This window comes from Scyliorhinus torazame, chromosome 25, assembly GCF_047496885.1.
Source record: "Scyliorhinus torazame isolate Kashiwa2021f chromosome 25, sScyTor2.1, whole genome shotgun sequence".
Classification (NCBI taxonomy): Eukaryota; Metazoa; Chordata; class Chondrichthyes; order Carcharhiniformes; family Scyliorhinidae; genus Scyliorhinus; species Scyliorhinus torazame.
Genome location: NC_092731.1, coordinates 44,243,490 through 44,271,006, shown reverse-complemented (window position 1 = coordinate 44,271,006; position 27,517 = coordinate 44,243,490). Strand labels below are relative to the sequence as shown.

Here is a 27,517-nt window from a genome sequence, read left to right as displayed (position 1 = left end):
AAGGGGAACGAAATCTCATTGACAGTGTACTGAATATCATAATTGCCCCAAGCAGACCCAGTCCCTCAGACACTGTGCCCTGGGCCGACACACTTCTGACACGAATGTAACCACCGTCGACGTGATTCGTGATTTTGGAGCCTGTCGATCCCATCTCTCTTCATACTGTGTCGTGATGGTGAACAAGACAGTTTAATTCAATGTGTTTTCTGGGAAAAGCAAAAATACACATCTCCTGATTTGCACTAAAGTCTGATGTATAATTGACGAATGTGATATAAAATAGTTACTTTAGAGTTACTAGTTAATGTATGTAGAAATAAGCCACTTTGATTCTGGCAGTTAGGGACAAAGGGGTTTGAGACCGCATGGAAAAAGCAGGAAGAGGTGTGTCTATGAGAGTGATGCTGCATTGATAGGGGCCAGAGAAGGGGATTGGAAGTGAGCCAATCAGAATAGATCGAACAGGTCAGGAGGGACATAGGCTGACCTATGTCCGTCGAGTATGTGAAACTTGATACCATTTGAATTGATTTTGCAGAGATCCCTTTGTCTTTTAGTTCAGTCGTTTTCTGGGGTGTAAGAGGCTGGATGTCTCTTACGTTTCTGTAAGATGATTCAAGCTTGCAAGCTAAATAAATAACTTCTTTTTACGTGCGAATCCATCTCAACTTTTATTGAGGCCAGACTGACAGATAAAGAAATTTGCGGATCTACATTTGGTGCCGAAAACCGGGATTTCTCTGGGCGATCCTGATCCAACTGCGAAATCAGAATTAGACTGATTATGAACAGGAGGATGGGGAACAAAGGGCCCTCAATGTAGAACTGGAAAACGACCGCGCATTGATTGTTCCCCTCTTCTTATCGTCTGATTAGTCTGGTCACTCGCGGTTGGCACAGAAAGACCGCCTCGACGAAATCACAGGTCAGTCTGGGGATTAGCACTTTAATTGATGGGATTTCATATTGTTGTTTCGGCTTGGGTTAGGGTTTTGGGCTGATGGGACTTTAATAATGAAAGTTCAGTCTATTATATGGGTTCAGAGGCTGATGTGACTTCATTAATGAAGGTTCAGTCCAGTATAACTGTTTTTAAATCTGAAGATGGTTCAACTCTATGTGTGAGTGTTTTAAAATATATAGTTGATTAAGCTAAAATTGTCTCCTTGGACTGTAAAGTTCCAAGGTCTAGTTGAGATTGTGAGGAATGCTGCATATTGGTTGAAGCAGAAGTCTCTCAAAGGGTTAACAGCAGCAGGCGGAGTTGAAAACAGACAGTGCTTCTCACTCAGGCTTTGAGATAACAGCAGCAGCCGTAGTGTAATCGGATACCTTTCCTTTGAGTCAGTGAACACCAGCAAAGTTACGTTTTGAATTAATTAAAGGAAACCAGTGGGTTTCTCCACCTCTTTGATAAAAGTTATTATTTTCGAAAGCAATTGATTGAAATTGCCAGAATCTTAAGTTTTACTTACTTGAAATAAGGTTTATCTCATTTTATCTGGAGATTAATAGAAACTTAAAGAAGGTCATGGACACCATTTTAAAAAGTGTCAATCTGGAGATGATAGTTGATTTTGCTAATACTTATGTGTATGTAAAAGAAAAAAAAAACTTGTTCAAAGAAAAATTGTGAAGATAAAGAAATAATTAAGTTGTAAATGTTATACAAGTTTGTGTTAAGCAAATTGTAAATTTAGTTCTGAGTTGAGATCAGAGCTAAGCTTGCAAGTTGCAGTAATTCAATTTGAATTTTCAAACATTTTTAAGTTTTAAAAAAAAAGAGAGCAAATAGAGAAAAGAAGGACACAGATCTTGAATGCGTTGAATAGCACATTTCAAAGGCCCATAAATCTTTCTGTTATCTTAGACCTAAAACCTAGGAAGATCGACGAGCCAGAGGAATTTCTGGAGCGTTTTAATGAAATCCACCGGGGGCAGTCAGGCGATTTGCTGTATCAAAATGGTCAGAATTCCCCTCAATACTGTGCTATGTTAATGCATTGCCTACCACCTTCTGTGGTTACTGCTGTGAAATGTAATAACATGAATTGGATAGAGAACGACCCTTCCCAGATGGCAAGGGCAGTCAGATTTTAATGGAAGGAGGGTGTAGGCCAAGAAGGAGGCTCAGTTACAAAGGTTAAGACTGAGTATGTAATGAAAAAGGATGATCTGCGACCCCAACAAGCGGCAGAAATGGTAGTTTACCAGCAGGAGCTCCAATATAGTGACTTTGGGTGGGTGGATCAGCGAAGAGGAGGATGAGACAACAGTGCTATATTTCTATCACCCCCCCAGTGGTGGACGTTAGACGTTGAACAGTCACTGCATCACGTTACCCTGGCCTATGACAGAACTGGACGAAACAGGGAGTTGGAGGACAAATACCGGCCATTACTTGAGACCGAATGGCCAGTCAAGGTTACAGCCACAGTCACGGGAAAAGAAGGTACAGCCGATTTTGGTACAATATCACCACATTTATGGCCACAGTCAGCTTCGGTAAGCCCTCATATTACACGTCAGGTCCATGACCAGTACCATGCCAGGGATATGGGGCGAATGGTCAGCATCTTACCGCAGCTCGTCAGAATAGGTATGAGATATACCTTTTGAACAATCCACATCTGACATTTAAATACTGCACCACCATCAATCCAGCCTGTTTTCTTAGTGGTCCCCCTGTCCATGAAGACGCACCTGGCCACGACTGTTTAGCCTTGATTCAGGAAACTACCACAATAAGGGGCGATTTGAGTGACATTTCGTCAGAACAACCTGACATGATTATGTGTGGTCAAATATCCCACCGGGGTTTAGTTAATGACCTACTGCAGGCCCTCCTTATGCCCGCGCAGATTTCCGTTATTAAATGCGCTGCCCACACGAATGGTACAACCCCAGTTGACGTTGGTAATGAACGAGCAGATCGTGCAGCGCGCACAGCCGCACAAATTCAGCAAGTGATGGTGCCTAAAATGTTAAGTCAGACTAAACGATCTACTATGAATATGTCTGCTTCTGACAAGCCAATGCCAACCACCCAAGACGTCATAAGGTTACAGGAGGACGCTCCTGAGAGTGATAAACAAATGTGGAAACGGTTAGGTTGTATATATGATTCTGTTTCCTCTTTATGGATCACGCCTGCACATCAGACTTGTATGTCTGATGCGCTGGCTTTATGGGTCATTGAATGTGTACACTTTGCAACTCATTGTGGGGCTCGAGGGACTAGTGATTTGTTGCTGGACACTTGGTGGCACCCTAAAATGCAGGGGTTGGCCCAAAGTATCAGTAATCGGTGTTTGATTTGTCAGCAATATAACACCGGAAAAGGTATCCCTTGTGGGAAGGGGCAAACCCCGTTGCCCAGTGGTCCCTTTGAGACGCTCCAAATGGATTAAATTGAGTTGGAAAGGTGTCAATGTTACAAATATGTTTTGGTCATTGTGGATGTGATCAGCAGATGGGTCGAGGCGTATCCGACTATCTATAGTAAAGCTGATCCTGTGGTTAAAGTCTTGATGAGGGAAATCATACCCCGGTACGGTATACCAGCGCAGTTAAGTTCTGATAATGGGCCTCATTTTATAGTATAGTGGTTAGTATCCCTGCCTGTCACGCGGGCGACCGGGGTTCAATTCCCCGACAGATAGAGTTTGTACCTTACCAGAAAAAAATTGCGGATGATTTTTTAGAATTGATACATCGGCTGTCGAATCCGCCAAGACACACCGCCCCAGAGATGCAATCAACAGTGCGGAATTGTGACCGCTCATCAAAACCGCCTGCAGCAATATTTCTGTGCAATGCGTGGGTCAGCGAAACAGACACATTACCTTCTTCATTTCCCATATTTGCCCCTGTAAAAGAAAAACGCTGCCTTCAACATGCGCCATTTGTCGCACACGATATGCACTCGCAAAAACGATACAATTCAAAGAGATTTCTCCAACGGTCAACTCAACCAACTCGTGAATAGTAAGACAATCAAGCAGGATCGGACAGTGACTCGCAGCTCCTGGTTAGGAACACATTCGCCGATACAGATGACCTGCACCCCGCGATATTAAACAACGGCCTTCGAACTGCGATGAAAATGCAAAAACTGGACACAAAATGTATAAATTTGATGAACCGGATCATCTCTCAACACGCATCAGCCTCATTCCAAGAAATGTCTTGTAAAGTGACGCATAGTGGACCCTTCTGAACCGTGGTTCCTGAATTTGTCTTTCATGTCTTCTTTGCTTCACTACTCTGTCTATTATTACGAAGTAAAGGGGAACGAAATCTCATTGACAGTGTACTGAATATCATAATTGCCCCACGCAGACCCAGTCCCTCAGACACTGTGCGCTGGGCCGACACACTTCTGACACGAATGTAACCATCGTCGACGTGATTCGTGATTTTGGAACCTGCCGATCCCATCTCTCTTCATACTGTGTCGTGATGGTGAACAAGACAGTTTAATTCAATGTGTTTTCTGGGAAAAGCAAAAATACACATCTCCTGATTTGCACAAAAGTCTGATGTATAATGTTGCTTGTTGACTATATAAGTAGTGGCCCTGTTTAGGCAACTGGTTAATTGAAATCGTTTTTACTTTACATGGAGCCAAACATAATTTCCGACATAATTTTTGCGGAATCTCATGCCACTGGAACTGATCACGTGAATATTGCTGCCATTAGCCCGCCTGCAGATGTCAGGGTCTGAAGTGAACAACCGCCTCAATATTTACAGCTCAATACACGTGGAAGTGTTTGGGTGATCCTGCATCCAGTCTTCCAAAATTAACATGGGACGATCTTCCTTTCCACATGGTATTGAGTTGCCGCGATTTTACTGATTTCACAGACAAATCGAGCATCTTCAGTAAATGGAGTGATTTCAGAGGCGCAGAAACCCTCAGTTGAACAAGCGTGTCGCGTTAAACCGAAGTTCCTCGTTAGTATAGTGGTTAGTAACCCCGCCTGTCACGCGGGAGACCGGGGTTTAATTCCCCGACGGGGAGAGTTTGTACCTTACCAGAAAAAAATTGGGAGAGATTTTTTAGAATCGGTACATCGGCTGTCGAATCCGCCAAGGAATACCGCCCCAGAGATGCAATCAACAGTGCGGAATTGAGATCGCTCTTCAAAACCGCCCGCACCAATATTTCTGTGCAATGCGTGGGTCGGCGAAACAGACACATTACCTTCTTCATTTCCCGTATTTGCACCTGTAAAAGAAAAACGCTGCCTTCAACATGCGCCATTTGACGCACACGATATGCACTCGCAAAAACGATACAATTCAAAGAGATTTCTCCAACGGTCAACTCAACCAACTTGTGAATAATAAGACAATCAAGCAGGATCGGACAGTGACTCGCAGCTACTGGTTAGGAACAGATTCGCCGATACAGATGACCTGCACCCCGTGATATTAAACAACGACCTTCGAATCGTGATGAAAATGCAAAAACTGTACACAAAATGTATAAATTTGATGAACCGGATCATCTCTCAACACGCATCAGCCTCATTCCAAGAAATGTCTTGTAAAGTGACGCATAGTGGACCCTTCTGAACCGTGGTTCCTGAATTTGTCTTTCATGTCTTCTTTGCTTCACTACTCTGTCTATTATTACGAAGTAAAGGGGAACAAAATCTCATTGACAGTGTACTGAATATCATAATTGCCCCACGCAGACCCAGTCCCTCAGACACTGTGCCCTTGGCCGACACACTTCTGACACGAATGTAACCAGCGTCGACGTGATTCGTGATTTTGGAACCTGCCGATCCCATCTCTCTTCATACTGTGTCGTGATCGTGAACAAGACAGTTTAATTCAATGTGTTTTCTGGGAAAAGCAAAAATACACATCTCCTCATTTGCACAAAAGTCTGATGTATAATGTTGCTTGCTGACTATATAAGTAGTGGCCCTGTTTAGGCAACAGGTTAATTGAAATCGTTTTTACTTTATATGGAGCCAAACATAATTTCCGATCTAATTTTTGCGGAATCTCATGCCACTGGAACTGATCGCGTGAATATTGCTGCCATTAGACCACCTGCAGATGTCAGGGTCTGAAGTGAACAACAGCCTCAATATTTACAGCTCAATACACGTGGAAGTGTTTGGGTGATCCTGCATCCAGTCTTCCAAAATTAACATGGGACGATCTTCCTTTCCACATGGTATTGAGTTGCCGCGATTTTGCTGTTTTCACAGACAAATCGAGCATCTTCAGTAAATGGAGTGATTTCAGAGGCGCAGAAACCCTCAGTTGGCCAAGCGTGGCTCACCAAATTGAAGTTCCTCGTTAGTATAGTGGTTAGTATCCCCGCCTGTCATGTGGGAGACCGGGGTTCAATTCCCCGACGGGGAGAGTTTGTACCTGACCAGAAAAAAATTGGGAATGGTTTTTTAGAATTGGTACATCGGCTGTCGAATCCGCCAAGGCACACCGCCCCAGAGATGCAATTAGCAGTGCGGAATTGAGACCGCTCATCAAAACCGCCCACACCAATATTTCTGTGCAATGCGTGGGTCAGCGAAACGGACACATGACCTTCTTCATTTCCCATATTTCCACCTGTAAAAGAAAAGCGCTGCCTTCAACATGCGCCGTTTGTCGCACACGATATGCACTCGCAAAAACGACACAATTCAAAGAGATTTCTCCAACGGTCAACTCAACCAACTCGTGAATAATAAGACAATCAAGCAGGATCGGACAGTGACTCGCAGCTACTGGTTAGGAACAGATTCGCCGATACAGATGACCTGCACCCCGCCATAGAACATAGAACAATACAGCGCAGTACAGGCCCTTCGGCCCACGTTGTTGCACCGAAACAAAAGCCATCCAACCTACACTATGCCATTATCATCCATATGTTTATCCAATAAACTTTTAAATGCCCTCAATGTTGGCGAGTTCACCACTGTAGCAGGTAGGGCATTCCACGGCCTCACTACTCTTTGCGTAAAGAACCTACCTCTGACCTCTGTCCTATATCTATTATCCCTCAGTTTAAAGTTATGTCCCCTCGTGCCAGCCATATCCATCCGCGGGAGAAGGCTCTCACTGTCCACCCTATCCAACCCCCTGATCATTTTGTATGCCTCTATTAAGTCTCCTCTTAACCTTCTTCTCTCCAACGAAAACAACCTCAAGTCCATCAGCCTTTTCTCATAAGATTTTCCCTCCATACCAAGCAACATCCTGGTAAATCTCCTCTGCACCCGCTCCAAAGCCTCCACGTCCTTCCTATAATGCGGTGACCAGAACTGTACGCAATACTCCAAATGCGGCCGTACCAGAGTTCTGTACAGCTGCAACATGACCTCCCGACTCCGGAACTCAATCCCTCTACCAATAAAGGCCAACACTCCATAGGCCTTCTTCACAACCCTATCAACCTGGGTGGCAACTTTCAGGGATCTATGTACATGGATACCTAGATCCCTCTGCTCATCCACACTTTCAAGAACTTTACCATTAGCCAAATATTCCGCATTCCTGTTATTCCTTCCAAAGTGAATCACCTCACACTTCTCTACATTAAACTCCATTTGCCACCTCTCGGCCCAGCTCTGCAGCTTATCTATATCCCTCTGTAATCTGCTACATCCTTCCATACTATCGACAACACCACCGACTTTAGTATCGTCTGCAAATTTACTCACCCACCCTTCTGCGCCTTCCTCTAGGTCATTGATAAAAATGACAAACAGCAACGGCCCCAGAACAGATCCTTGTGGTACTCCACTTGTGACTGTACTCCATTCTGAACATTTCCCATCAACCACCACCCTCTGTCTTCTTTCAGCTAGCCAATTTCTGATCCACATCTCTAAATCACCCTCAATCCCGAGCCTCCGTATTTTTTGCAATAGCCTATCGTGGGGAACCTTATCAAACGCTTTGCTGAAATCCATATACACCACATCAACTGCTCTACCCTCGTCTACCTGTTCAGTCACCTTCTCAAAGAACTCAATAAGGTTTGTGAGGCATGACCTACCCTTCACAAAGCCATACTGACTATCCCTGATCATATTATTCCTATCTAGATGATTATAAATCTTGTCTCTTATAATCCCCTCCAAGACTTTACCCACTACAGACGTGAGGCTCACCGGCCTATAGTTGCCGGGGTTGTCTCTGCTCCCCTTTTTGAACAAAGGGACTACATTTGCTGTCCTCCAGTCCTCTGGCACTATTCCTGTAGACAATGATGACATAAAAATCAAAGCCAAAGGTCCAGCAATCTCTTCCCTGGCCTCCAATAGAATCCTAGGATAAATCCCATCAGGTCCCGGGGACTTATCTATTTTCAGCCTGTCCAGAATTGCCAACACCTCTTCCCTACGTACCTCAATGCCATCTATTCTATTAGCCTGTGGCTCAGCATTCTCCTCCACAACATTATCTTTTTCCTGAGTGAATACTGACGAAAAATATTCATTTAGTATCTCGCCTATCTCTTCAGACTCCACACACAATTTCCCATCCCTGTCCTTGACTGGTCCTAATCTTTCCCTAGTCATTCGCTTATTCCTGACATACCTATAGAAAGCTTTTGGGTTTTCCTTGATCCTTCCTGCCAAATACTTCTCATGTCCCCTCCTTGCTCGTCTTAGCTCTCTCTTTAGATCCTTCCTCGCTACCTTGTAACTATCCATCGCCCCAACCGAAACTTCACACGTCTTCCAAAATTAACATGGGACGATCTTCCTTTCCACATGGTATTGAGTTGCCGCGATTTTACTGATTTCACAGACAAATCGAGCATCTTCAGTAAATGGAGTGATTTCAGAAGAGCAGAAACCCTCAGTTGGCCAAGCGTGTCTCGCCAAACCGAAGTTCCTCGTTAGTATAGTGGTTAGTATCCCCGCTTGTCACGCGGGAGACCGGGGTTCAATTCCCCGACGGGGAGAGTTTGTACTTTAACAGAAAAAAATTGGGAATGATTTTTTAGAATTGGTACATCGGCTGTCGAATCCGCCAAGACACACCGCCCCAGAGATGCAATCAACAGGGCGGAATTGAGACCGCTCATCAAAACCGCCCGCACCAATATTTCTGTGCAATGCGTGGGTCAGCGAAACGGACACATTACCTTCTTCATTTCCCACATTTGCCCCTGTGAAAGAAAAACGCTGCCTTCAACATGCGCCATTTGTCGCACCCGATATGCACTCGCAAAAACGATACAATTCAAAGAGATTTCTCCAATGGTCAACTCAACCAACTCGTGAATAATAAGACAATCAAGCAGGATCGGACAGTGACTCGCAGCTACTGGTTAGGAACAGATTCGCCGATAAAGATGACCTGCACCCCGCGATATTAAACAACGACCTTCGAACCGCGATGAAAATGCAAAAACTGGACACAAAATGTATAAATTTGATGAACCGGATCATCTCTCAACACGCATCAGCCTCATTCCAAGAAATGTCTTGTAAAGTGACGCATAGTGGACCCTTCTGAACCGTGGTTCCTGAATTTGTCTTTCATGTCTTCTTTGCTTCACTACTCTGTCTATTATTACGAAGTAAAGGGGAACGAAATCTCATTGACAGTGAACTGAATATCATAATTGCCCCAAGCAGACCCAGTCCCTCAGACACTGTGCGCTGGGCCGACACACTTCTGACACGAATGTAACCAGCGTCGACGTGATTCGTGATTTTGGAACTTGCCGATCCCATCTCTCTTCATACTGTGTCGTGATGGTGAACAAGACAGTTTAATTCAATGTGTTTTCTGGGAAAAGCAAAAATACACATCTCCTCATTTGCACAAAAGTCTGATGTATAATGTTGCTTGCTGACTATATAAGTAGTGGCCCTGTTTAGGCAACTGGTTAATTGAAATCGTTTTTACTTTACATGGAGCCAAACATAATTTCCGATCTAATTTTTTGGAATCTCATGCCACTGGAACTGATCGCGTGAATATTACTGCCATTAGCCCGCCTGCAGATGTCAGGGTCTGAAGTGAACAACCGCCTCAATATTTACAGCTCAATACACGCGGAAGTGTTTGGGTGATCCTGCATCCAGTCTTCCAAAATTAACATGGGACGATCTTCCTTTCCACATGGTATTGAGTTGCCGCGATTTTACTGATTTCACAGACAAATCGAGCATCTTCAGTAAATGGAGTGATTTCAGAAGAGCAGAAACCCTCAGTTGGCCAAGCGTGTCTTGCCGAACGGAAGTTCCTCGTTAGTATAGTGGTTAGTATCCCCGCCTGTCACGCGGGAGACCGGGGTTCAATTCCCCGACGGGGATAGTTTGTACCTTACCAGAAAAAAATTGGGAATGATTTTTTAGAATTGGTACATCGGCTGTCGAATCCGCCAAAGCACACCGCCCCAGAGATGCAATCAACAGTGCGGAATTGAGACCGCTCATCAAAACCGCCTGCACCAATATTTCTGTGCAATGCATGGGTCAGCGAAACGGACACATTACCTTCTTCATTTCCCACATTTGCCCCTGTAAAAGAAAAACACTGCCTTCAACATGCGCCATTTGTCGCACACGATATGCACTCGCAAAAATGATACAATTCAAAGAGATTTCTCCAACGGTCAACTCAACCAACTCGTGAATAATAAGACAATCAAGCAGGATCGGACAGTGACTCTCAGCTACTGGTTAGGAACACATTCGCTGATACAGATGACCTGCACCCCGCGATATTAAACAACGGCCTTCGAACCGCGATGAAAATGCAAAAACTGGACACAAAATGTATAAATTTGATGAACCGGATCATCTCCCAACTCGCATCAGCCTCATTCCAAGAAATGTCTTGTAAAGTGACGCATAGTGGACCCTTCTGAACCGTGGTTCCTGAATTTGTCTTTCATGTCTTCTTTGCTTCACTACTCTGTCTATTATTACGAAGTGAAGGGGAACGAAATCTCATTGACAGTGTACTGAATATCATAATTGCCCCACGCAGACCCAGTCCCTCAGACACTGTGCCCTTGGCCGACACACTTCTCACACGAATGTAACCAGCGTCGACGTGATTCGTGATTTTGGAACCTGCCGATCCCATCTGTCTTCATACTGTGTCGTGATGGTGAACAAGACAGTTTAATTCAATGTGTTTTCTGGGAAAAGCAAAAATACACATCTCCTCATTTGCACAAAAGTCTGATGTATAATGTTGCTTGCTGACTATATAAGTAGTGGCCCTGTTTAGGCAACAGGTTAATTGAAATCGTTTTTACTTTATATGGAGCCAAACATAATTTCCGATCTAATTTTTGCGGAATCTCGTGCCACTGGAACTGATCGCGTGAATATTGCTGCCATTAGCCCACCTGCAGATGTCAGGGTCTGAAGTGAACAACAGCCTCAATATTTACAGCTCTATACACGTGGAAGTGTTTGGGTGATCCTGCATCCAATCTTCCAAAATTAACATGGGACGATCTTCCTTTCCACATGGTATTGAGTTGCCGCGATTTTACTGATTTCAGAGACAAATCGAGCATCTTCAGTAAATGGAGTGATTTCAGATGCGCAGAAACCCTCAGTTGGCCAAGCGTGGCTCGCCAAATCGAAGTTCCTCGTTAGTATAGTAGTTAGTATCCCCGCCTGTCACGCGGGAGACCGCGGTTCAATTCCCCGACGGGGAGAGTTTGTACCTTACCAGAAAAAAATTGGGAATGATTTTTTAGAATTGGTACATCGGCTGTCGAATCCGCCAAGGCACAGCGCCCCAGAGATGCAATCAACAGTGCGGAATTGAGACCGCTCATCAAAACCGCCTGCACCAATATTTCTGTGCAATGCATGGGTCAGCGAAACGGACACATTACCTTCTTCATTTCCCATATTTGCCCCTGTAAAAGAAAAACGCTGCCTTCAACATGCGCCATTTGTCGCACACGATATGCACTCGCAAAAATGATACAATTCAAAGAGATTTCTCCAACGGTCAACTCAACCAACTCGTGAATAATAAGACAATCAAGCAGGATCGGACAGTGACTCTCAGCTACTGGTTAGGAACACATTCGCCGATACAGATGACCTGCACCCCGCGATATTAAACAACGGCCTTCGAACCGCGATGAAAATGCAAAAACTGGACACAAAATGTATAAATTTGATGAACCGGATCATCTCTCAACACGCATCAGCCTCATTCCAAGAAATGTCTTGTAAAGTGACGCATAGTGGACCCTTCTGAACCGTGGTTCCTGAATTTGTCTTTCATGGATTTGGTTTTGGGTAATGAACCAGGCCAGGTGTTGGATTTGGAGGTAGGAGAGCACTTTGGAGACAGTGACCACAATTCGGTGACGTTTACGTTAATGATGGAAAGGGATAAGTATACACCGCAGGGCAAGAGTTATAGCTGGGGGAAGGGCAATTATGATGCCATTAGACGTGACTTGGGGGGGATAAGGTGGAGATGTAGGCTGCAAGTGTTGGGCACACTGGATAAGTGGGGCTTGTTCAAGGATCAGCTACTGCGTGTTCTTGATAAGTATGTACCGGTCAGACAGGGAGGAAGGCGTCGAGCGAGGGAACCGTGGTTTACCAAGGAAGTGGAATCTCTTGTTAAGAGGAAGAAGGAGGCCTATGTGAAGATGAAGTGTGAAGTTTCGGTTGGGGCGATGGATAGTTACAAGGTAGCGAGGAAGGATCTAAAGAGAGAGCTAAGACGAGCAAGGAGGGGACATGAGAAGTATTTGGCAGGAAGGATCAAGGAAAACCCAAAAGCTTTCTATAGGTATGTCAGGAATAAGCGAATGACGAGGGAAAGAGTAGGACCAGTCAAGGACAGGGATGGGAAATTGTGTGTGGACTCTGAAGAGATAGGCGAGATACTAAATGAATATTTTTCGTCAGTATTCACTCAGGAAAAAGATAATGTTGTGGAGGAGAATGCTGAGCCCCAGGCTAATAGAATAGATGGCATTGAGGTACGTAGGGAAGAGGTGTTGGCAATTCTGGACAGGCTGAAAATAGATAAGTCCCCGGGACCTGATGGGATTTATCCTAGGATTCTATGGGAGGCCAGGGAAGAGATTGCTGGACCTTTGTCTTTGATTTTTATGTCATCATTGGCTACAGGAATAGTGCCAGAGGACTGGAGGACAGCAAATGTGGTCCCTTTGTTCAAAAAGGGGAGCAGAGACAACCCCGGCAACTATAGGCCGGTGAGCCTCACGTCTGTAGTGGGTAAAGTCTTGGAGGGGATTATAAGAGACAAGATTGATAATCATCTAGATAGGAATAATATGATCAGGGATAGTCAGCATGGCTTTGTGAAGGGTAGGTCATGCCTCACAAACCTTATTGAGTTCTTTGAGAAGGTGACTGAACAGGTAGACGAGGGTAGAGCAGTTGATGTGGTGTATATGGATTTCAGCAAAGCGTTTGATAAGGTTCCCCACGGTAGGCTATTGCAAAAAATACGGAGGCTGGGGATTGAGGGTGATTTAGAGATGTGGATCAGAAATTGGCTAGCTGAAAGAAGACAGAGGATGGTGGTTGATGGGAAATGTTCAGAATGGAGTACAGTCACAAGTGGAGTACCACAAGGATCTGTTCTGGGGCCGTTGCTGTTTGTCATTTTTATCAATGACCTAGAGGAAGGCGCAGAAGGGTGGGTGAGTAAATTTGCAGACGATACTAAAGTCGGTGGTGTTGTCGATAGTGTGGAAGGATGTAGTAGATTACAGAGGGATATAGATAAGCTGCAGAGCTGGGCCGAGAGGTGGCAAATGGAGTTTAATGTAGAGAAGTGTGAGGTGATTCACTTTGGAAGGAATAACAGGAATGCGGAATATTTGGCTAATGGTAAAGTTCTTGAAAGTGTGGATGAGCAGAGGGATCTAGGTGTCCATGTACATAGATCCCTGAAAGTTGCCACCCAGGTTGATAGGGTTGTGAAGAAGGCCTATGGAGTGTTGGCCTTTATTGGTAGAGGGATTGAGTTCCGGAGTCGGGAGGTCATGTTGCAGCTGTACAGAACTCTGGTACGGCCGCATTTGGAGTATTGCGTACAGTTCTGGTCACCGCATTATAGGAAGGACGTGGAGGCTTTGGAGCGGGTGCAGAGGAGATTTACCAGGATGTTGCCTGGTATGGAGGGAAAATCTTATGAGGAAAGGCTGATGGACTTGAGGTTGTTTTCGTTGGAGAGAAGAAGGTTGAGAGGAGACTTAATAGAGGCATACAAAATGATCAGGGGGTTGGATAGGGTGGACAGAGCCTTCTCCCGCGGATGGATATGGCTGGCACGAGGGGACATAACTTTAAACTGAGGGGTAATAGGTATAGGACAGAGGTCAGAGGTAGGTTCTTTACGCAAAGAGTAGTGAGGCCGTGGAATGCCCTACCTGCTACAGTGGTGAACTCGCCAACATTGAGGGCATTTAAAAGTTTATTGGATAAACATATGGATGATAATGGCATTGTGTAGGTTGGATGGCTTTTGTTTCGGTGCAACATCGTGGGCCGAAGGGCCTGTACTGCGCTGTATTGTTCTATGTTCTATGTTCTATGTCTTCTTTGCTTCACTACTCTGTCTATTATTACGAAGTAAAGGGGAACAAAATCTCATTGACAGTGTACTGAATATCATAATTGCCCCAGGCAGACCCAGTCCCTCAGACACTGTGCCCTGGGCCGACACACTTCTGACACGAATGTAACCAGCGTCGACGTGATTCGTGATTTTGGAACCTGCCGATCCCATCTCTCTTCATACTGTGTCGTGATCGTGAACAAGACAGTTTACTTCAATGTGTTTTCTGGGAAAAGCAAAAATACACATCTCCTCATTTGCACAAAAGTCTGATGTATAATGTTGCTTGCTGACTATATAAGTAGTGGCCCTGTTTAGGCAACAGGTTAATTGAAATCGTTTTTACTTTATATGGAGCCAAACATAATTTCCGATCTAATTTTTGCCAAATTTCATGCCACTGGAACTGATCGTGTGAATATTGCTGCCATTAGCCCACCTGCAGATGTCAGGGTCTGAAGTGAACAACAGCCTCAATATTTACAGCTCAATACACGTGGAAGTGTTTGGGTGATCCTGCATCCAGTCTTCCAAAATTAACATGGGACGATCTTCCTTTCCACATGGTATTGAGTTGCCGCGATTTTACTGATTTCACAGACAAATCGAGCATCTTCAGTAAATGGAGTGATTTCAGAAGCGCAGAAACCCTCAGTTGGCCAAGCGTATCGTGCCAAACCGAAGTTCCTCGTTAGTATAGTGGTTAGTATCCCCGCCTGTCACGCGGGAGACCGGGGTTCAATTCCCCGACGGGGAGAGTTTGTACCTTACCAGAAAAAAATTGGGAATGATTTTTTAGAATTGGTACATCGGCTGTCGAATCCGCCAAGGCACACCGCCCCAGAGATGCAATCAACAGTGCGGAATTGAGACCGCTCATCAAAACCGCCTGCACCAATATTTCTGTGCAATGCATGGGTCAGCGAAGCGGACACATTACCTTCTTCATTTCCCATATTTGCCCCTGTAAAAGAAAAACGCTGCCTTCAACATGCGCCATTTGTCGCACACGATATGCACTCGCAAAAATGATACAATTCAAAGAGATTTCTCCAACGGTCAACTCAACCAACTCGTGAATAATAAGACAATCAAGCAGGATCGGACAGTGACTCTCAGCTACTGGTTAGGAACACATTCGCCGATACAGATGACCTGCACCCCGCGATATTAAACAACGGCCTTCGAACCGCGATGAAAATGCAAAAACTGGACACAAAATGTATAAATTTGATGAACCGGATCATCTCCCAACACGCATCAGCCTCATTCCAAGAAATGTCTTGTAAAGTGACGCATAGTGGACCCTTCTGAACCGTGGTTCCTGAATTTGTCTTTCATGTCTTCTTTGCTTCACTACTCTGTCTATTATTACGAAGTAAAGGGGAACGAAATCTCATTGACAGTGTACTGAATATCATAATTGCCCCACGCAGACCCAGCCCCTCAGACACTGTGCCCTGGGCCGACACACTTCTGACACGAATGTAACCATCGTCGACGTGATTCGTGATTTTGGAACCTGCCGATCCCATCTCTCTTCATACTGTGTCGTGATGGTGAACAAGACAGTTTAATTCAATGTGTTTTCTGGGAAAAGCAAAAATACACATCTCCTCATTTGCACAAAAGTCTGATGTATAATGTTGCTTGCTGACTATATAAGTAGTGGCCCTGTTTAGGCAACAGGTTAATTGAAATCGTTTTTACTTTATATGGAGCCAAACATAATTTCCGATCTAATTTTTGCCAAATTTCATGCCACTGGAACTGCTCGTGTGAATATTGCTGCCATTAGCCCTCCTGCAGATGTCAGGGCCTGAAGTGAACAACAGCCTCAATATTTACAGCTCAATACGCGTGGAAGTGTTTGGGTGATCCTGCATCCAGCCTTCCAAAATTAACATGGGACGATCTTCCTTTCCACATGGTATTGAGTTGCCGCGATTTTACTGATTTCACAGACAAATCGAGCATCTTCAGTAAATGGAGTGATTTCAGAGGCGCAGAAACCCTCAGTTGGCCAAGCGTGGCTCACCAAATCGGAGATCCTCGTTAGTATAGTGGTTAGTATCCCCGCCTGTCACGTGGGAGACCGGGGTTCAATTCCCTGACGGGGAGAGTTTGTACCTTACCAGAACAAAATTGGGAATGGTTTTTTAGAATTGGTACATCGGCTGTCGAATCCGCCAAGGCACACCGCCCCAGAGATGCAATCAAAAGTGCGGAATTAAGACCGCTCATCAAAACCGCCCGCATCAATATTTCTGTGCAATGCGTGGGTCAGCGAAACGTTACACATTACCTTCTTCATTTCCCATATTTGCCCCTGTAAAAGAAAACGCTGCCTTCAACATGCGCCGTTTGTCGCACACGATATGCACTCGCAAAAACGATACAATTCAAAGAGATTTCTCCAACGGTCAACTCAACCAACTCGTGAATAATAAGACAATCAAGCAGGATCGGACAGTGACTCGCAGCTACTGGTTAGGAACAGATTCGCCGATACAGATGACCTGCACCCCGCGATATTAAACAACGACCTTCGAATCGCGATGAAAATGCAAAAACTGGACACAAAATGTCTAAATTTGATGAACCGGATCATCTCTCAACACGCATCAGCCTCATTCCAAGAAATGTCTTGTAAAGTGACGCATAGTGGACCCTTCTGAACCGTGGTTCCTGAATTTGTCTTTCATGTCTTCTTTGCTTCACTACTCTGTCTATTATTACGAAGTAAAGGGGAACGAAATCTCATTGACAGTGTACTGAATATCATAATTGCCCCAGGCAGACCCAGTCCCTCAGACACTGTGCCCTTGGCCGACACACTTCTGACACGAATGTAACCAGCGTCGACGTGATTCGTGATTTTGGAACCTGCCGATCCCATCTCTCTTCATACTGTGTCGTGATGGTGAACAAGACAGTTTAATTCAATGTGTTTTCTGGGAAAAGCAAAAATACACATCTCCTCATTTGCACAAAAGTCTGATGTATAATGTTGCTTGCTGACTATATAAGTAGTGGCCCTGTTTAGGCAACAGGTTAATTGAAATCGTTTTTACTTTACATGGAGCCAAACATAATTTCCGATATAATTTTTGCGGAATCTCATGCCACTGGAACTGATCGCGTGAATATTGCTGCCATTAGCCCGCCTGCAGATGTCAGGGTCTGAAGTGAACAACCGCCTCAATATTTACAGCTCAATACACGCGGAAGTGTTTGGGTGAATTGCATCCAGTGTTCCAATATTAACATGGGACGATCTTCCTTTCCACATGGTATTGAGTTGCCGCGATTTTACTGATTTCACAGACAAATCGAGCACCTTCAGTAAATGGAGTGATTTCAGAAGCGCAGAAACCCTCAGTTGGCCAAGCGTATCGTGCCAAACCGAAGTTCCTCGTTAGTATAGTGGTTAGTAGCCCCGCCTATCACGCGGGAGACCGGGGTTCAATTCCCCGATGGGGAAAGTTTGTACCTTACCAGAAAAAAATTGGGAATGATTTTTTAGAATTGGTACATCGGCTGTCGAATCCGCCAAGACACACCGCCCCAGAGATGCAATCAACAGTGCGGAATTGAGACCGCTCATCAAAACCGCCTGCACCAATATTTCTGTGCAATGCATGGGTCAGCGAAGCGGACACATTACCTTCTTCATTTCCCATATTTGCCCCTGTAAAAGAAAAACGCTGCCTTCAACATGCGCCATTTGTCGCACACGATATGCACTCGCAAAAATGATACAATTCAAAGAGATTTCTCCAACGGTCAACTCAACCAACTCGTGAATAATAAGACAATCAAGCAGGATCGGACAGTGACTCGCAGCTACTGGTTAGGAACAGATTCGCCGATACAGATGACCGGCACCCCGCGATATTAAACAACGGCCTTCGAACCGCGATGAAAATGCAAAAACTGTACACAAAATCTATAAATTTGATGAACCGGATCATCTCCCAACACGCATCAGCCTCATTCCAAGAAATGTCTTGTAAAGTGACGCATAGTGGACCCTTCTGAACCGTGGTTCCTGAATTTGTCTTTCATGTCTTCTTTGCTTCACTACTCTATCTATTATTACGAAGTAAAGGGGAACAAAATCTCATTGACAGTGTACTGAATATCATAATTGCCCTACGCAGACCCGGTCCCACAGACACTGTGCGCTGGGCCGACACACTTCTGACACGAATGTAACCATCGTCGACGTGATTCGTGATTTTGGAACCTGCCGATCCCATCTCTCTTCATACTGTGTCGTGATGGTGAACAAGACAGTTTAATTCAATGTGTTTTCTGGGAAAAGCAAAAATACACATCTCCTGATTTGCACAACAGTCTGATGTATAATGTTGCTTGCTGACTATATAAGTAGTGGCCCTGTTTAGGCAACTGGTTAATTGAAATCGTTTTTACTTTACATGGAGCCAAACATAATTTCCGATCTAATTTTTGCGGAATCTCATGCCACTGGAACTGATCGCGTGAATATTGCTGCCATTAGCCCGCCTGCAGATGTCAGGGTCTGAAGTGAACAACCGCCTCAATATTTACAGATCAATACACGCGGAAGTGTTTGGGTGATCCTGCATCCAGTCTTCCAAAATTAACATGGGACGATCTTCCTTTCCACATGGTATTGAGTTGCCGCGATTTTACTGATTTCACAGACAAATCGAGCATCTTCAGTAAATGGAGTGATTTCAGAAGCGCAGAAACCCTCAGTTGGCCAAGCGTATCTTGCCAAACCGAAGTTCGTCGTTAGTATAGTGGTTAGTATCCCTGCCTGTCACGTGGGAGACCGGGGTTCAATTCCCCGACGGGGAGGGTTTGTACCTTACCAGAAAAAAATTGGGAATGATTTTTTAGAATTGGTACATCGGCTGTCGAATCCGCCAAGACACACCGCCCCAGAGATGCAATCAACAGTGCGGAATTGAGACCGCTCATCAAAACCGCCTGCACAAATATTTCTGTGCAATGCATGGGTCAGCGAAGCGGACACATTACCTTCTTCATTTCCCATATTTGCCCCTGTAAAAGAAAAACGCTGCCTTCAACATGCGCCATTTGTCGCACACGATATGCACTCGCAAAAATGATACAATTCAAAGAGATTTCTCCAACGGTCAACTCAACCAACTCGTGAATAATAAGACAATCAAGCAGGATCGGACAGTGACTCTCAGCTACTGGTTAGGAACACATTCGCCGATACAGATGACCTGCACCCCGCGATATTAAACAACGGCCTTCGAACCGCGATGAAAATGCAAAAACTGGACACAAAATGTATAAATTTGATGAACCGGATCATCTCCCAACACGCATCAGCCTCATTCCAAGAAATGTCTTGTAAAGTGACGCATAGTGGACCCTTCTGAACCGTGGTTCCTGAATTTGTCTTTCATGTCTTCTTTGCTTCACTACTCTGTCTATTATTACGAAGTAAAGGGGAACGAAATCTCATTGACAGTGTCCTGAATATCATAATTGCCCCACGCAGACCCAGTCCCTCAGACACTGTGCCCTGGGCCGACACACTTCTGACACGAATGTAACCAGCGTCGACGTGATTCGTGATTTTGGAACCTGCCGATCCCATCTCTCTTCATACTGTGTCGTGATCGTGAACAAGACAGTTTAATTCAATGTGTATTCTGGGAAAAGCAAAAATACACATCTCCTGATTTGCACAAAAGTCTGATGTTGCTTGCTGACTATATAAGTAGTGGCCCTGTTTAGGCAACTGGTTAATTGAAATCGTTTTTACTTTACATGGAGCCAAACATAATTTCCGATATAATTTTTGCGGAATCTCATGCCACTGGAACTGATCGCGTGAATATTGCTGCCATTAGCCCGCCTGCAGATGTCAGGGTCTGAAGTGAACAACCGCCTCAATATTTACAGATCAATACACGCGGAAGTGTTTGGGTGATCCTGCATCCAGTCTTCCAAAATTAACATGGGACGATCTTCCTTTCCACATGGTATTGAGTTGCCGTGATTTTACTGATTTCACAGACAAATCGAGCATCTTCTGTAAATGGAGTGATTTCAGAAGCGCAGAAACCCTCAGTTGGCCAAGCGTATCTCGCCAAACCGAAGTTCCTCGTTAGTATAGTGGTTAGTATCCCCGCCTGTCACGCGGGAGACCGGGGTTCAATTCCCCGACGGGGAGAGTTTGTACCTTACCAGAAAAAAGTTGGGAATGATTTTTTAGAATTGGTACATCGGCTGTCGAATCTGCCAAGACACACCGCCCCAGAGATGCAATCAACAGTGCGGAATTGAGACCGCTCATCAAAACCGCCTGCACCAATATTTCTGTGCAATGCATGGGTCAGCGAAGCGGACACATTACCTTCTTCATTTCCCATATTTGCCCCTGGAAAAGAAAAACGCTGCCTTCAACATGCGCCATTTGTCGCACACGATATGCACTCGCAAAAATGATACAATTCAAAGAGATTTCTCCACCGGTAAAGGGGAACGAAATCTCATTGACAGTGTACTGAATATCATAATTGCCCCACGCAGACCCAGTCCCACAGACACTGTGCCCTGGGCCGACACACTTCTGACACGAATGTAACCGGCGTCGACGTGATTCGTGATTTTGGAACCTGCCGATCCCATCTCTCTTCATACTGTGTCGTGATGGTGAACAAGACAGTTTAATTCAATGTGTTTTCTGGGAAAAGCAAAAATACACATCTCCTCATTTGCACAAAAGTCTGATGTATAATGTTGCTTGCTGACTATATAAGTAGTGGCCCTGTTTAGGCAACAGGTTAATTGAAATCGTTTTTACTTTACATGGAGCCAAACATAATTTCCGATCTAATTTTTGCGGAATCTCGTGCCACTGCAACTGATCGCATGAATATTGCTGCCATTAGCCCAACTGCAGATGTCAGGGTCTGAAGTGAACAACAGCCTCAATATTTACAGCTCAATACACGTGGAAGTGTTTGGGTGATCCTGCATCCAGCCTTCCAAAATTAACATGGGACGATCTTCCTTTCCACATGGTATTGAGTTGCCGCGATTTTACTGATTACACAGACAAATCGTGCATCTTCAGTAAATGGAGTGATTTCAGAGGCGCAGGAACCCTCAGTTGGCCAAGCGTGGCTCACCAAATAGGAGTTCCTCGTTAGTATAGTGGTTAGTATCCCCGCCTGTCACGTGGGAGACCGGGGTTCAATTCCCCGCCGGGGAGAGTTTGTACCTTACCAGAACAAAATTGGGAATGATTTTTTAGAATTGGTACATCGGCTGTCGAATCCGCCAAGGCACACCGCCCCAGAGATGCAATCAAAAGTGCGGAATTGAGACCGCTCATCAAAACCGCCCGCATCAATATTTCTGTGCAATGCGTGGGTCAGCGAAACGTACACATTACCTTCTTCATTTCCCATATTTGCCCCTGTAAAAGAAAAACGCTGCCTTCAACATGCGCCGTTTGTCGCACACGATATGCACTCGCAAAAACGATACAATTCAAAGAGATTTCTCCAACGGTCAACTCAACCAACTCGTGAATAATAAGACAATCAAGCAGGATCGGACAGTGACTCGCAGCTACTGGTTAGGAACAGATTCGCCGATACAGATGACCTGCACCCCGCGATATTAAACAACGACCTTCGAATCGCGATGAAAATGCAAAAACTGGACACAAAATGTATAAATTTGATGAACCGGATCATCTCCCAATACGCATCAGCCTCATTCCAAGAAATGTCTTGTAAAGTGACGCATAGTGGACCCTTCTGAACCGTGGTTCCTGAATTTGTCTTTCATGTCTTCTTTGCTTCACTACTCTATCTATTATTACGAAGTAAAGGGGACGAAATCTCATTGACAGTGTACTGAATATCATAATTGCCCCACGCAGACCCAATCCCTCAGAAACTGTGCGCTGGGCCGACACACTTCTGACACGAATGTAACCATCGTCAACGTGATTCGTGATTTTGGAACCTGCCGATCCCATCTCTCTTCATACTGTGTCGTGATGGTGAACAAGACAGTTTAATTCAATGTATTTTCTGGGAAAAGCAAAAATACACATCTCCTGATTTGCACAAAAGTCTGATGTATAATGTTGCTTGCTGACTATATAAGTAGTGGCCCTGTTTAGGCAACTGGTTAATTGAAATCGTTTTTACTTTACATGGAGCCAAACATAATTTCCGATATAATTTTTGCGGAATCTCGTGCCACTGCAACTGATCGCATGAATATTGCTGCCATTAGCCCACCTGCAGATGTCAGGGTCTGAAGTGAACAACAGCCTCAATATTTACAGCTCAATACACGTGGAAGTGTTTGGGTGATCCTGCATCCTGTCTTCCAAAATTAACATGGGACGATCTGCCTTTCCACATGGTATTGAGTTGCCGCGATTTTACTGATTTCACAGACAAATCGAGCATCTTCAGTAAATGGAGTGATTTCAGACGCGCAGAAACCCTCAGTTGGCCAAGCGTGGCTCCCCAAATTGAAGTTTCTCGTTAGTATAGTGGTTAGTATCCCCGCCTGTCACGCGGGAGACCAGGGTTCAATTCCCTGACGGGGAGAGTTTGTACCTTACCAGAAAAAAATTGGGAATTATTTTTTAGAATTGGTACATCGGCTGTCGAATCAGCCAAGGCACTCCGCCCCAGAGATGCAATCAACAGGGCGGAATTGAGACCGCTCATCAAAACCGCCCGCACCAATATTTCTGTGCAATGCGTGGGTCAGCGAACCGGACACATACCTTCTTCATTGCCCACATTTGCCCCTTAAATGAAAAACGCTGCCTTCAACATGCGCCATTTGTCGCACACGATATGCACTCGCAAAAACGATACAATTCAAAGAGATTTCTCCAACGGTCAACTCAACCAACTCGTGAATAATAAGACAATCAAGCAGGATCGGACAGTGACTCGCAGCTACTGGTTAGGAACAGATTCGCCGATACAGATGACCTGCACCCCGCGATATTAAACAACGACCTTCGAACCGCGATGAAAATGCAAAAACTGGACACAAAATGTATAAATTTGATGAACCGGATCATCTCCCAACTCGCATCAGCCTCATTCCAAGAAATGTCTTGTAAAGTGACGCATAGTGGACCCTTCTGAACCGTGGTTCCTGAATTTGTCTTTCATGTCTTCTTTGCTTCACTACTCTGTCTATTATTACGAAGTAAAGGGGAACGAAATCTCATTGACAGTGTACTGAATATCATAATTGCCCCACGCAGACCCAGTCCCTCAGACACTGTGCGCTGGGCCGACACACTTCTGACACGAATGTAACCACCGTCGACGTGATTCGGGATTTTGGAACCTGCCGATCCCATCGCTCTTCATGCTGTGTCGTGATGGTGAACAAGACAGTTTAATTCAATGTGTTTTCTGGGAAAAGCAAAAATACACATCTCCTGATTTGCACAAAAGTCTGATGTATAATGTTGCTTGCTGACTATATAAGTAGTGGCCCTGTTTAGGCAACTGGTTAATTGAAATCGTTTTTACTTTACATGGAGCCAAACATAATTTCCGATATAATTTTTGAGGAATCTCATGCCACTGGAACTGATCGCGTGAATATTGCTGCCATTAGCCCGCCTGCAGATGTCAGGGTCTGAAGTGAAGAACCGCCTCAATATTTACAGCTCAATACACGCGGAAGTGTTTGGGCGATCCTGCATCCAGCCTTCCAAAATTAACATGGGACGATCTTCCTTTCCACATGGTATTGAGTTGCCGCGATTTTACTGATTTCACAGACAAATCGAGCATCTTCAGTAAATGGAGTGATTTCAGAGGCGCAGAAACCCTCAGTTGGCCAAGCGTGTCTTGTCAAACCTAAGTTCCTCGTTAGTATAGTGGTTAGTATCTCCGCCTGTCATGCGGGAGACCGGGGTTCAATTCCCCGACGGGGAGAGTTTGTACCTTACCAGAAAAAAATTGGGTATGTTTTTTTAGAATTGGTACATCGGCTGTCGAATCCGCCAAGGCACACCGCCCCAGAGATGCAATCAAAAGTGCGGAATTGAGACCGCTTATCAAAACCGCCCACACCAATATTTCTGTGCAATGCGTAGGGTCAGCGAAACGGACACATTACCTTCTTCATTTCCCACATTTGCCCCTGTAAAAGAAAAACGCTGCCTTCAACATGCGCCATTTGTCGCACACGATATGCACTCGCAAAAACGATACAATTCAAAGAGATTTCTCCAACGGTAAAGGGGAACGTAATCTCATTGACAGTGTACTGAATATCATAATTGCCCCACGCAGACCCAGTCCCACAGACACTGTGCCCTGGGCCGACACACTTCTGACACGAATGTAACCGGCGTCGACGTGATTCGTGATTTTGGAGCCTGCCGATCCCATCTCTCTTCATACTGTGTCGTGATAGTGAACAAGACAGTTTAATTCAATGTATTTTCTGGGAAAAGCAAAAATACACATCTCCTGATTTGCACAAAAGTCTGATGTATAATGTTGCTTGCTGACTATATAAGTAGTGGCCCTCTTTAGGCAACTGGTTAATTGAAATCGTTTTTACTTTACATGGAGCCAAACATAATTTCCGATATAATTTTTACGGAATCTCATGCCACTGGAACTGATCGCGTGAATATTGCTGCCATTAGCCCACCTGCAGATGTCAGGGTCTGAAGTGAACAACCGCCTCAATATTTACAGCTCAATACACGCGGAAGTGTTTGGGTGATCCTGCACCCAGTCTTCCAAAATTAACATGGGACGATCTTCCTTTCCACATGGTATTGAGTTGCCGCGATTTTACTGATTTCACAGACAAATCGAGCATCTTCAGTAAATGGAGTGATTTCAGAAGCGCAGAAACCCTCAGTTGGCCAAGCGTGTCTCACTAAACCGAAGTTCCTCGTTAGTATAGTGGTTAGTATCCCCGCCTGTCACGCGAGAGACCGGGGTTCAATTCCCCGACGGGGAGAGTTTGTACCTTAACAGAAAAAAATTGGGTATGATTTTTTAGATTTGGAACATCGGCTGTCGAATCCGCCAAGACACACCGCCCCAGAGATGCAATCAACAGTGCGGAATTGAGACCGCTCATCAAAACCGCCCGCATCAATATTTCTGTGCAATGCGTGGGTCAGCGAAACGTACACATTACCTTCTTCATTTCCCATATTTGCCCCTGTAAAAGAAAAACGCTGCCTTCAACATGCGCCGTTTGTCGCACACGATATTCACTCGCAAAAACGATACAATTCAAAGAGATTTCTCCAACGGTCAACTCAACCAACTCGTGAATAATAAGACAATCAAGCAGGATCGGACAGTGACTCGCAGCTACTGGTTAGGAACAGATTCGCCGATACAGATGACCTGCACCCCGCGATAGAACATAGAACATAGAACAATACAGCGCAGTACAGGCCCTTCGGCCCACGATGTTGCACCGAAACAAAAGCCATCCAACCTACACTATGCCATTATCATCCATATGTTTATCCAATAAACTTTTAAATTCCCTCAATGTTGACGAGTTCACCACTGTAGCAGGTAGGGCATTCCACAGCCTCACTACTCTTTGCGTAAAGAACCTACCTCTGACCTCTGTCCTATATCTATTACCCCTCAGTTTAAAGTTATGTCCCCTCGTGCCAGCCATATCCATCCGCGGGAGAAGGCTCTCACTGTCCACCCTATCCAACCCCCTGATCATTTTGTATGCCTCTATTAAGTCTCCTCTTAACCTTCTTCTCTCCAACGAAAACAACCTCAAGTCCATCAGCCTTTCCTCATAAGATTTTCCCTCCATACCAGGCAACATCCTGGTAAATCTCCTCTGCACCCGCTCCAAAGCCTCCACGTCCTTCCTATAATGCGGTGACCAGAACTGTACGCAATACTCCAAATGCGGCCGTACCAGAGTTCTGTACAGCTGCAACATGACCTCCCGACTCCGGAACTCAATCCCTCTACCAATAAAGGCCAACACTCCATAGGCCTTCTGCACAACCCTATCAACCTGGGTGGCAACTTTCAGGGATCTATGTACAGGGACACCTAGATCCCTCTGCTCAGCCACACTTTCAAGAACTTTACCATTAGCCAAATATTCCGCATTCCTGTTATTCCTTCCAAAGTGAATCACCTCACACTTCTCTCCATTAAACTCCATTTGCCACCTCTCGGCCCAGCTCTGCAGCTTATCTATATCCCTCTGTAATCTGCTACATCCTTCCACACTATCGACAACACCACCGACTTTAGTATCGTCTGCAAATTTACTCACCCACCCTTCTGCGCCTTCCTCTAGGTCATTGATAAAAATGACAAACAGCAACGGCCCCAGAACAGATCCTTGTGGTACTCCACTTGTGACTGTACTCCATTCTGAACATTTCCCATCAACCACCACCCTCTGTCTTCTTTCAGCTAGCCAATTTCTGATCCACATCTCTAAATCACCCTCAATCCCCAGCCTCCGTATTTTTTGCAATAGCCTACCGTGGGGAACCTTATCAAACACTTTGCTGAAATCCATATACACCACATCAACTGCTCTACCCTCATCTACCTGTTCAGTCACCTTCTCAAAGAACTCAATAAGGTTTGTGAGGCATGACCTACCCTTCACAAAGCCATACTGACTATCCCTGATCATATTATTCCTATCTAGATGATTATAAATCTTGTCTCTTATAATCCCCTCCAAGACTTTACCCACTACAGACGTGAGGCTCACCGGCCTATAGTTGCCGGGGTTGTCTCTGCTCCCCTTTTTGAACAAAGGGACTACATTTGCTGTCCTCCAGTCCTCTGGCACTATTCCTGTAGACAATGATGACATAAAAATCAAAGCCAAAGGTCCAGCAATCTCTTCCCTGGCCTCCGAT

At 44.9% G+C, this 27,517-nt stretch overlaps 10 non-coding genes across 10 annotated transcripts; all 10 read left to right on the top strand.

The window, feature by feature from the left end:
• The first annotated feature begins 6,321 nt into the window (after window positions 1-6,321).
• On the top strand, window positions 6,322-6,393 carry trnad-guc (transfer RNA aspartic acid (anticodon GUC)). The gene has a single exon. It is a non-coding gene; the product is annotated as a tRNA-Asp (tRNA).
• Window positions 6,394-8,878: 2,485 nt separating this feature from the next.
• Window positions 8,879-8,950, top strand: trnad-guc (transfer RNA aspartic acid (anticodon GUC)). Its single transcript has one exon. It is a non-coding gene; the product is annotated as a tRNA-Asp (tRNA).
• Window positions 8,951-10,241: 1,291 nt separating this feature from the next.
• trnad-guc (transfer RNA aspartic acid (anticodon GUC)) lies at window positions 10,242-10,313 on the top strand. The gene has a single exon. It is a non-coding gene; the product is annotated as a tRNA-Asp (tRNA).
• A 4,955-nt stretch (window positions 10,314-15,268) lies between these two features.
• Window positions 15,269-15,340, top strand: trnad-guc (transfer RNA aspartic acid (anticodon GUC)). Its single transcript has one exon. It is a non-coding gene; the product is annotated as a tRNA-Asp (tRNA).
• A 1,292-nt stretch (window positions 15,341-16,632) lies between these two features.
• Window positions 16,633-16,704, top strand: trnad-guc (transfer RNA aspartic acid (anticodon GUC)). The gene has a single exon. It is a non-coding gene; the product is annotated as a tRNA-Asp (tRNA).
• Window positions 16,705-17,995: 1,291 nt separating this feature from the next.
• trnad-auc (transfer RNA aspartic acid (anticodon AUC)) lies at window positions 17,996-18,067 on the top strand. Its single transcript has one exon. It is a non-coding gene; the product is annotated as a tRNA-Asp (tRNA).
• Window positions 18,068-20,716: 2,649 nt separating this feature from the next.
• trnad-guc (transfer RNA aspartic acid (anticodon GUC)) lies at window positions 20,717-20,788 on the top strand. Its single transcript has one exon. It is a non-coding gene; the product is annotated as a tRNA-Asp (tRNA).
• A 2,335-nt stretch (window positions 20,789-23,123) lies between these two features.
• trnad-guc (transfer RNA aspartic acid (anticodon GUC)) lies at window positions 23,124-23,195 on the top strand. Its single transcript has one exon. It is a non-coding gene; the product is annotated as a tRNA-Asp (tRNA).
• A 1,290-nt stretch (window positions 23,196-24,485) lies between these two features.
• trnad-guc (transfer RNA aspartic acid (anticodon GUC)) lies at window positions 24,486-24,557 on the top strand. The gene has a single exon. It is a non-coding gene; the product is annotated as a tRNA-Asp (tRNA).
• A 973-nt stretch (window positions 24,558-25,530) lies between these two features.
• trnad-guc (transfer RNA aspartic acid (anticodon GUC)) lies at window positions 25,531-25,602 on the top strand. The gene has a single exon. It is a non-coding gene; the product is annotated as a tRNA-Asp (tRNA).
• Window positions 25,603-27,517: the final 1,915 nt, after the last annotated feature.